The 10,567-nt window shown below is 41.9% G+C and overlaps 1 protein-coding gene across 1 annotated transcript in view; it reads right to left on the reverse strand.

Moving 5' to 3' along the window:
- Nucleotides 1-9,949, reverse strand: part of WASF2 (WASP family member 2) — a 73,205-nt gene extending 63,256 nt beyond the window's left edge. The window contains exon 1 of the mRNA XM_030328065.1: nucleotides 9,778-9,949. The gene's annotated coding sequence lies outside the window, so the exon portion shown is untranslated. The remainder of the gene's footprint in view (nucleotides 1-9,777) is intronic.
- Nucleotides 9,950-10,567: the final 618 nt, after the last annotated feature.

The raw sequence follows: 10,567 nt of genomic DNA on the forward strand, positions 1-10,567 counted from the left end.
GATGGCCAAAAACATGAACGCTGAAACAAAAAAAACTGATTAACATGGATGTGACAAACCTATGGAAAAAGGCAAGCCTAAATATCCCTAAACTATGGTCTTAGCTATGGTAAACAAAATGCACAGAAAGAGGAAGATACGCCAAAATGCTAACTGGTAAGATCACAGATGAGTCTTATTCTGTGCTTCATACTTTTGAATTTGGCAATTCTTTAAAATTTTTTTACAAAGAGCACTCATTCTTTTCGTAATTGGAAAAAGGCAGAAATAAAAATAAATCTGACAAAACTTTCACTCTTTATTCACTTCTGATTGTGTAATTTATTGCAATGAGCGTGTATTACTTTTGTAATTTCAAAGAGATCTTAAAAAGAAATAAATCTAGGATATTAGAAAAGAGAAATAAATTACATGCAAATGCTAAAGCAAAAAAAACAAAAAGTCAGGAGAGGATGTGATATAAGTGTAAGCAAATTAGAAGCTGCAGTTTGTTGGAAAGAACTCTAGATATGCATCGAAAGACTTGGGTTCATACCAATATACACATCAACATGAATGAATCTCAAAAACTATATTGAACAAGGGTGCCTGGGTGGCTCAGTCAGTTAAGCGTCGGACTTTGGCTCAAGTCCAGATCTCATGGTTCTTGAGTTCAAGCCCTGCATTGGGCTCCTCACTGACTGTGCAGCTTGAACCCTCTCAATCTCTCTCTCTCTCTCCTTCCCTCCCACCCTCCCTCCCCCCTCCCTCTGCCCCCTCAAAATAAATATAGACTTGTAAAAAAAAAAAAAAACCCTTTATATTGAACAGAAGAATTCAGACACAAGAGTGCACATGCTATGAGTCAAGAACAGGCAAAATTAATTTGTAAGAATAGAAATCAAAACAGTGGTTGCCTCTAAGACAGTAGGGACTGACTGAAAGGATATGTGGTTATGGAAATGTTCTATCTCTTGGTTACACATGTGTTTACATTTGTCAAAATGCATCTAATTACATACTTGGATTTCTGTCCATTTCACAGTATGTAAACTGCACCATTAAAAAACTCTCATTAAGGGGCACCTGGATGGCTTAGTCAGTTGAGCGTCCAACTTGTTGTTGTTGTTGTTGTTTATTTATTTTGAGAGAGAGAATAAGCACAAGTGGAGGTAGGGCAGAGAGGGAGAGAGGGAGAGAGAGAGAATCCCAACGTGGGGCTCTATCTCACCAACCACGAGAGCATGACCTGAGCTGCTATCAAGAGTCTGACACTTAACCAATTGAGCCACCCAGGCGCCCCAAGTGTCCAACTCATGCTTTCAGCTTGGGTCATGATCCCAAGGTCATGGGATTGAGCTGGCATCGGGCAATGCTCTGAGCATGGAGCCTGCGTAAGAGTCTCTCTCTCCCTCTGCCCCTTCCTCACTCACATGTACACACATGCATACTCTCTCTCTCAAAATAAATAAAAATGAAAAAAAATCTCATTAAAAAGTAAAGGACAAGGGGCTGGGAGGATAGGCAAAATGGGTGAAGGGGAGTGGGAGGTATAGGCATCTAGTTACAGAATGATAAGTCATGGGGATGAAAGGTACAACATAAGGAAGATAGTAAATGGTATTGCAATAGCCCTGTTACAATGACAGAAGGTAAACTATACTTGTGGTGAGCACAGAATTGTCAAATCACTATGTTGTACAACTGAAACCAATGTTAACATTGTGTGTCAACTATACTTCAAATAGATGGGGCTGGGATAAAGGGTAGAGTACAATGAGGGGGCAGGGAGGAGACACTGTTCAATCTCAAATCTGCTATTTATTAGTTGAGTGACTTTAAGTTACTCTTCTGAACTTGTTTACCTGTAAAATGTAGCTATTAACATAATATAACTTATCTCAAGTGCTGGGAAGTGACTATAATGGAAAATATCAAAGTGGGAATACTGTGCTTTGCAAATTATTCATTGCAAATGAATGCTGAAGGAGTTTTAAAAGTAATGAAGGGGGCATGGGGCACTTGGGTGGCTCAGGAAGTTGAGCTTCGGATCTCATGGTTCGTGAGTTCGAGCCCCACACTGAGCTCTGTGCTCACTGTGCAGACTCTGCTTGGGAATCTCTCTCCTTCTCTTTCTCCTTCCCCCTCCCCCTCCAAAAATAAATAAATAAACTTTTTAAAAAAGTAAAGAAGGGGGCAAATATGTTTCTACAGAGAAGGGGTCTTATACTTCTTATAATTCCACAGATGACCTTGGTATCAGGAATACTGTTCTTTAGATACTATCAGTATTCTACAAAGGGAAATGTACTTACAGTTCTTAATTTGTGAATGAAAAGGAACATCTATGTGCATGACCTAAGGCCTCCTTCTACACAGTTAAACACAATTTCTCAAGATGTGATTTGAGAAAGCTTTTTAGACTGAGTACTTGCTAGAACAATGGCATAATCAGGGGAGACAAAGGTCTCAATTCTGAATACTTGAAAGTAAAAGGATTGTTCTTGTTATTTTACTATGTCAACTACAAAGTTTAAGGGTCACCATAAGCCACATCATATTTATGTGTGTACATATGTATGTGTGCATATACATACACATATTTACCTAAACTGGAACTAAGCTGAACCACTGCTACTTTTCAAAGGGGCTTCTATATTCTAAAAATAAGAGACTTACTTCTGTTCAACTGGAATTAATCTTACAACTAAGAGAGTATGCCTCAGACTCCCATATTTTACCAGAAAAGAAAAGCAGCTTGAAAAGTAATATCACAGGCTAAGTTTAATAGCCTCTCCCATCAATTTCAAACTATTTTTCTTTATTAGTGTGTAATCATAAAGAGCACATTTTTCTGAGATATTTCTATATCTGAACGTTATTTCCTCTGCAAGCATTCAACAATTCTTGTTTCTATTCTTCTCTTTCCTAATTCAATTCTGTTTGGTTTCTAAGTTAAGAAGTGTGTTTCATTTGCATAAATGGTAACTATTCTGAGATACCATTCATAACTATACATTTGAATTCTCCAGAGTACCATTCACAACTTCAAATGGAACAGGAAAAAACACTCATTCAACATCACTTTAATGGTGACTAAGACATGAATGATTATAATGTTATATTGTAGAGGGTTGGCCAAAGGAGAGTGAAGTCCCCAAATGTTACTACTGACTTGTAATCACTTTATGAATGCCCCAAGGGACCAAGAACCATTGCCTTGACCAATCTAGCTATTACAAAAAATACTGAGCTTAGAAAAACACATCCATTAGTTAAACATGTTTTTTTAGAGTTATAAAGTAACTATGCAGGGACATCAAAAGATATCTTAGCCATAAAGCTCAAAAAGTATCAAAGAAGAATCCTAAACAAGTCCTGGAAAGTCCTCTATAAAACCAATGCTGATTTTTCTTTAGGTATTAAACTTTTCAGCTATGAGCTTTTCTGAGAAAGTCTTTTACGCAAGGTGGTAATATTCTAATAGTTCTTTACTCCATCTTATCAGTGGTAGAAACTAAATTTACATAAATCTGCATAAATAATGCAGCTATCTGTACTGCTCTAATATATTTAAACCAAATAAAATAAAATGAACAGAAAAAAAAATGAGGCTATTTTAAGGTTGTCACCTGGTTTCCCTGATTTTTCTTTCTTATCCAAAAGTCATAGACAAGAGACTGTGTAACTAGAAAAAATGAATAAAAGGAGAGTGTACACCTCTCAGAACATCTATATTTACTTCTCTCTATGATTCCACCACTTCTACCCTTGATATAGTAGTTCTCAACAGGGGCAATTGTGCCCCTCAGGAGACATTTCACAATATCCGGAGACATTTTTGGTTATCAGAGCTAGTGAGAAGAGGGTGCTAATGGGTAGTGAGGAAAGACCAGGGATGCTGCTAAACATCCCACAAAGCACAGGACAGCCCTCCAAAATGACAGAATTATCCAGCCCAAAATGTCAACAGTACCCAAGGCTGAGAAACCCTACCCTAAGGCCTAAGAAAGACCTACCTCTCAGAAGACATTCAATAAATAAATATTTGCTGATCTGAACTGAAAAGACTATGAATTGGAAGAAAGTGAAGCTACAAGAATGAAATAGAAGACAGAGGCCACGGTTTAAGCATTATTAGCATCTACCACGCCTTTACTGCGTATTGGGCATCAGTCTAATAAAAATGAACAATTCAGGGGCGCCTGGATGGCTCACTCAGTTAAGTGTCTGACTTCGGCTCAGGTCATGATCTCACGGTTCGTGGGTTCGAGCCCCACATCGGGCTCTGTGCTGACAGCTCAGAGCTTGGAGCCTGCTTGGGATTCTCTCTCTCTCAAATAAACATTAAGAAAAAAAAAAAAAAATTCAGTCCTGTTCTTAAGGAGCTCATGGACAGGCAGGGAGAAGAGTTTTGTAATTTGTCTAATATCAGACTTGACAATCTGATAAATGTTTTGACAAAGGAGAAAACATATAAAGGAGTCACTCAATTTTTCCTGGGAAGGCTTCATGGAAGAGATGACATCTTAGCTCAGTTCAGAAGGAAGAGTAGGAAGTATCTTATTTCACAGCATATAAGCCTCTTTCCAAAAAAGAGCCATTCATTTCTTCAGTCAACAAAAAAGCTATCGAACACTAATTATGTTCCATACATTGTGTTATGTGTTGGAGACCCAGTCAAATTACAACCTTTCATTTTTTCTCTTGGCATCCCTGGTGCCCAGCAGCCCACCTCCCTTACCCAAACCCCAAACAATTATTGCATTTTCTACCTGTCTTCAGTTTAGCAACTGTCATCTTAATCAATCATACTCAGTAAGGCCACTACCCAAGAAATAAACAAAACTTTCAGTTGCCCGTATCCCATCCTGCCTAAGTCACAAAATCAGGGTGGTGATGTGGCAGAGTAACTAACAATGAACTGACTATGGGTCCAGATCTGCCAACTGTGCAGTTTCTTGGAAAGCGATTTTACTTTATGAAAAAATCTGGGTCCTCTTCCACCCCATCCAATGCATGCTAGGAGCCCCAGCAAAGTAACCAACATAAATTTATTGAGCACCTACAATGTGCTGAAGTCAATGGTTCTCAACCTTGGTTGTGTTCCGACATCAGAGCTCCCAACCCAGATATGAATATGTTTTAATGGTAAATTCTAATGCAAAACAAGTTTGATGCACTACAGAATACAAAAGAAGTACAAGACACAGTTCCTGTCTTGAAGAGCTTATCCACAATCACAACAGAGTAATTTAGAATAGGATATTAGTCCACCAGTTGTAATCCTTTTACAATACTAGCAGTGCTTATGAAATAGAAAAAACTGGGGTAGTCAGGAAAAGAACTGCTCCTACTGCCTAGTCCAGTCATACACCGAATCTACCTGCAACTCCTGATACACTGTTCTGCACCCGTTCACTCTCCCAGACAGTGAAAGTACCATTCTCAGGAACTATGGAGAGACCCCAAGTAGAAAGATGAATGAGGACCACAAAACAGCAGGCTACGGGATATCCTGATGGTCAGATTCTCTCAAAATTTTTTAAGTAGGCTTCATGCCCAGAGCAGAGCCCAAACACAGGGCCCAAACTCATGATGCTGAGATCAAGACCTGAGCTGAGATCAGGAGTGGGATGCTAAACTAACTGAGCCACCCACGCGCCCCATGGAGCTTCTTTTAAAGAGAAGAAATAATTCTTTAACCTCCAACAACACCAGTCCACCTCACTTTATAGCTGAAGCACCCAGGAAGAGTAAAGAACAGAGTTTTTATAATTTGTTCCTAGAGGTCCTTGGCCATTTAAAGAAATCATCCAAATTCATAAGGCTGGTAAATTCAAATTTCTCATATAGCACATGCTTAAAACAAAAATATTCTAAATTTTTAAAAATATTCTAAATTAAAAATATATTTTAGTAAACTCCTTACCAGGATGTTCAAATTGTGGAAGCTTCAAAAATAAAAAATAAGAAATACTGTTAAGTAAACTCTACTCCCAAAGTAGGGCTTGAACTCACACCCCCAAGAGTCACATGCTCTCCACTGAGGCAGCCGGACTCCCGAAAAAATAAAAAATTTTCTGTCAGTAGAGTATGTGACTCTTGATCTTGAAGTCATGAATTCAAGCCCTGTGTTGGATGCAGAACTTACTTAAAAAAAAAAAAAAAAATTTTTTTTCTTAACCTAAATCCTACTCAGCAACCTACCCAGCATGATAACCTCATATTAAAGACTATCCTGAAGAGAGCATGAACTTTACATTCTGCAAATATGAATATAAATATCCTCACTTGATTAGTCTTTCTCTGAATTACAAAGAAAAAAGGTACGAGTCTCTCTTTCTTTTAAAGTTTATTTATTTTGAGAAAGAGAGAGAATGCACATGCAGGGGAGAGGCAGAGAGAGAATCCCAAGCAGGCACCACACTGCCAGTGCAGAACCCAACCTGGGGCTCAAACTCACCAAACTGTGAGATCATGACCTGAGCCGAAATCTAGTTGGGACGCTCAACCAACTGAGCCACCCAGGTGCCCCAAAGGTACAATTCTCTTAACTGCTACACAAAAACTAATGAGCACAACACCCTATAGATTACGCTTCAAGTTCGGCTCAGGTCATGATCTCAGGGTTGTGACATTGAGCCCATCATCGGGCTCTGAGTTGGGCATGAAGCCTGCTTAAGATTCTCTCTCTCCCTCTGTTTTGTGCTCTCTCTCTCTCTCAAAAAAAAAAAAAAAAAAAAGAGGGTTAGGGTGTCATTCAAACATCTAAACCAGGGATCAATGAGGGTATTAAAAGGTAAATCTTGGTACTTAAGGAAAAATGTACATTGGCATATATTAAGTAGAATAAGAATATTACATGAAAAAAGCATACAAACAAAAATTGTCTTCCATGTAGTACTGTTTTTAGGACCCATGGCTTTGAAATTAGTTTGGTTTACAATACTTTTCCTTGTAATTATCCTCCTCATCTTATAAATTTTATCCATACAGGTCCACAATCCCTTAACTTCAATTCCAAAATCTAAAAGGCTGTAAAAACAAGTTTGTCATTATCCATTTGGTGGTAAAATCTGACATGAAATGACATGAACCTATTTATACTATTTACTTATACCAGTACATTTCACTACAGAAATGGTAATGTGTTTGATTACAAAGTACTGCCCCAGACCTCTCTGGGATGTTACATAACACACAGTACATGTACCATATTCCTTTTCTAAAATCCCCAAAATTCTAAATTTAAAAAAAATCTGGCCCCAAGAATTTTTTTCAAGTGTATTGATTTGAGAGAGAGAGAGAGAGAGAGAAAGAACATGCAAGCAGGGAAGGGACAGAGACAGAGGGAGAGAGAATCCCAAGCAGACTCCTCACTGTCAGGAGAGCCCTAAGCGGTGAGATCATGACCTGAGCCAAAATCAAGAGTAGGACACCTAGCCAAATGAGCTATCAGGCACCCACCCCCAGGAACTTTTTTTTGGCCCCAAGATACTATGGACTGACATGCTAATTTAGGACCAAGTCTTATACAGAACATATAACTAATACAGAAAATGAAGGTAGATCTTCACGTACAATAAATTCACTGCCTTAACAACACCTATTCACACATACACAATCCTGTAAAACAAAGCATTAAAAATACTTTCAACAAACGTCAAAACTTGAACACACCATTACGTGTTTTCTCAAGTGGTGGTGATATTTACATCATCCAGTATCTACTTCAATTCTTCTTAGACTGAAATTAAACTGCAATTAGTAATTAAGTTGGGTAAAAGAATCATCCACTGATAACGTACTCAGTAAAATGTTCTGATTTTTAAGAAATTTATCTCAGAGGGTTTCAGATTTAAAATTATTTCATTCTAGAATACAATTTCTCAACTTTGAACAAATTACAATTGACTTTTTTCTGTGAGAGCAGCTCCTTGGGCAGGGACAGCAACAGGAACAGCTCTTAAGGATATCTGAACTGGAAGAAGAGTTTCACAGTTCTTTCCTTCCTTCCTCCTTCAGTTGCTGCTTTTCTGGTTTTAGAATTTCAAACAAAGAAATACATATTGGCTCCACTGCTAAGAAACGCCCTCCTTCTCAGCAACTTCCTCTTCCAATTTTCTTCCCTACCATTGACACAGAGAACAATACACACTGCCGGTCCTACCATTTTGATTAACCAAGAGCTGAAGCATGGAAAAATTAAGGGCTACAATTAATAGTATCTAACTACCAGTCTCTCACTCCAGGTCCACAGTCTTCACTCACCTAGAAGTTATCTAACAGAGAACACACAGAAAGGAAGGAACATTATGTTTCACGAGAGGCGGGCTACTGAAACTTTCATTCCAGGAATCCAAAGAAATTTGAACAAACAGGAAATTTCTCTTATCCCAAGAAAATTTAGCCTTCTTAGCTAAAAAGGAGAAAAAATTACCTGGCTGGCACTACCCTGAACCAAGAATCAAGTCTATACACCAACAGTTGGTGAACTTCTACAGGCCACCCAGTCAGGATTCAAACTGAGCTCTTTGGGGTTCTGAAACACTTCAAAACGACTTTTACCATTTAGAAATTGAGTTTAGAAACTCACAGACTGAAGAAAGGGAATGTACTTATAATTAGCCATCCAGGGATCAAGACCCAGCCTGTCTCCAAGCCAGAAGTCAATTGAAGTGTCTGGGACCAGACCCCTCCCCCTATTTGTGACAGAGCAAACTTCTTTTTAAGTGGACAATGACTTCCCCCTTGCCCAGCGATTCTCAAAGACAACACCTTATGGTTGATAAGCTCTGTACCTTACCGCGTGACCTTGGACAAGTTACTTAATTCCTCCGAAACTTAGTTTCCTATGTGTAAACTCTCAACAGTGGCTGTAAAAATTAAATAACATAAGCCTAAACAAGGGCTGGCACATAGTAGGAGCGCCATACATGCTCTCTGCCCTACTCCTAACCCTCCTGAATTCTTTTGGGCCTAAATTTCAATCATTGCCCCAAGAGGTTCCAAGGATGCCTTCCTCTCCTCTGATGCTATGGAACACCAGTGTGTAAAATTGCACCATCTCTGAGGCTCTAGGATCCTGGAGCACCAAGACAGCCGGACTCCACCTTATCATCGTGTGGGGTCCATCCAGAGACTTCGTGGAAGAGCCCCTTCAGTCAACTCTCCTCTCTACCGTGCAGAACCATCCCGTGCGTGTGTGTGCGCGCGCGCGCACACACACACACACACACACACACACACTCACTCTCTCTCTCTCTCTCTCTCTCTCTCTCTCTCTCTCTCTCCTCTCTTCAACTTAGGCCAGGGGTCTCAAAGAGCGCCTCGATTCTTTCACAGCCCGAAGATGGAAACCGAAGCTCCGCCCGGGGAAGAACTTGCCCAAGATATCAGACATCTGAGATCCAACTCATGTACAACTGCCTGCAAAGCCTTCGTTTTACAAATAGGTAAACTGAGGCCCAGAGAAGCAAGTGACTTGCCCAAGGTGACACAGCGAGTCGGTGGCAGCGCCAGATCAGGCTGGGGGCACTTTCGCAGCCTCACAGATTCGCGGGCCCCTCAAAGTCTCCGAGGGGATCTCCAGGACGCCTCCTCCCTGGGGAGGGGACTGAAGAGGAAGACGCTACCCGCGCTGACCGCTCGCCCGGCCACTGCCGGTCCGCGGCAAGAGGCACGCCATCCACTCCCTCAGGACCCTGCGAGGCTCGGGGCGGGGAGGTGGGGGGAGGGTGGCGGCCCGGCCCGGCGCCTCACGGCGGGGCCCGCCCGCGGGGACTTGTTGCTCACCTGGTCTCGCGCGGCCGCCCTCAGCGACAGAGGGCCCGGCCAGCCGCCCTTCTCCGCGCGGGGTCCGTTCCCGCTGGCCGGCTCCCGGGACGCCACACAGCCAGACCCCCCTCAGCGCGCTACGCCCCCAGCCGCGCTCGCCCGGCCCGCGTCCGCCATTACGCGATTCCCCGCCCTGGGACGCAGCCCCACCCCGCCAACGGCCCTGATTGGCTCTCTGCCCCACCCTGCTGGGGCTTCCGGGCATTCCATTGGCCTGAGTGGAGTGCCAGTTAAATAGATACGCAAAAGACGTACTCAAGGGTACCTTCTGGGGAGCTCCACCCGAGCTACTTCCGCAATCGGAGTAAACAGCGGGGGAGCAAACCAAGTGGAGTAGGGGTGGAGATTAAACTGAATCAACTCCTAAATTCGGGGTAGGAAAACCCCACTTAAGAAAGTGTAGAAACTCGTACAAAGTGTATTGAAAGAGGAGTTCTTCTTGTTAGAGTTCAAAGAACCAGGATTTTTGGTGGAAAGAAGGGGACAAACCCATGAACTTTCAGAGGACACCCCTCAAACTGCAGATAGTTTTGTCCCTTCCCTCCGGCTCTCAGGCCCCACCGAAAGTAGGAAGGGGAGAGTGAGTCATAGGCTCCAGCCGGCTGCTAAAAGATCCTTCCGGGGCGAGGCCTGGCGTCTTGGGACGGGCAGGTGGTTCTGAAAGGCCGGGGTCAGGTGAGCGGGACCCTGGCTCGGCCGCCGTCTCATTCTGCGGCCTCAGACAACTCCCTGAACTTATCTGGGCCTC

This window comes from Lynx canadensis, chromosome C1 (assembly GCF_007474595.2).
Source record: "Lynx canadensis isolate LIC74 chromosome C1, mLynCan4.pri.v2, whole genome shotgun sequence".
In the NCBI taxonomy this organism is placed as follows: domain Eukaryota; kingdom Metazoa; phylum Chordata; class Mammalia; order Carnivora; family Felidae; genus Lynx; species Lynx canadensis.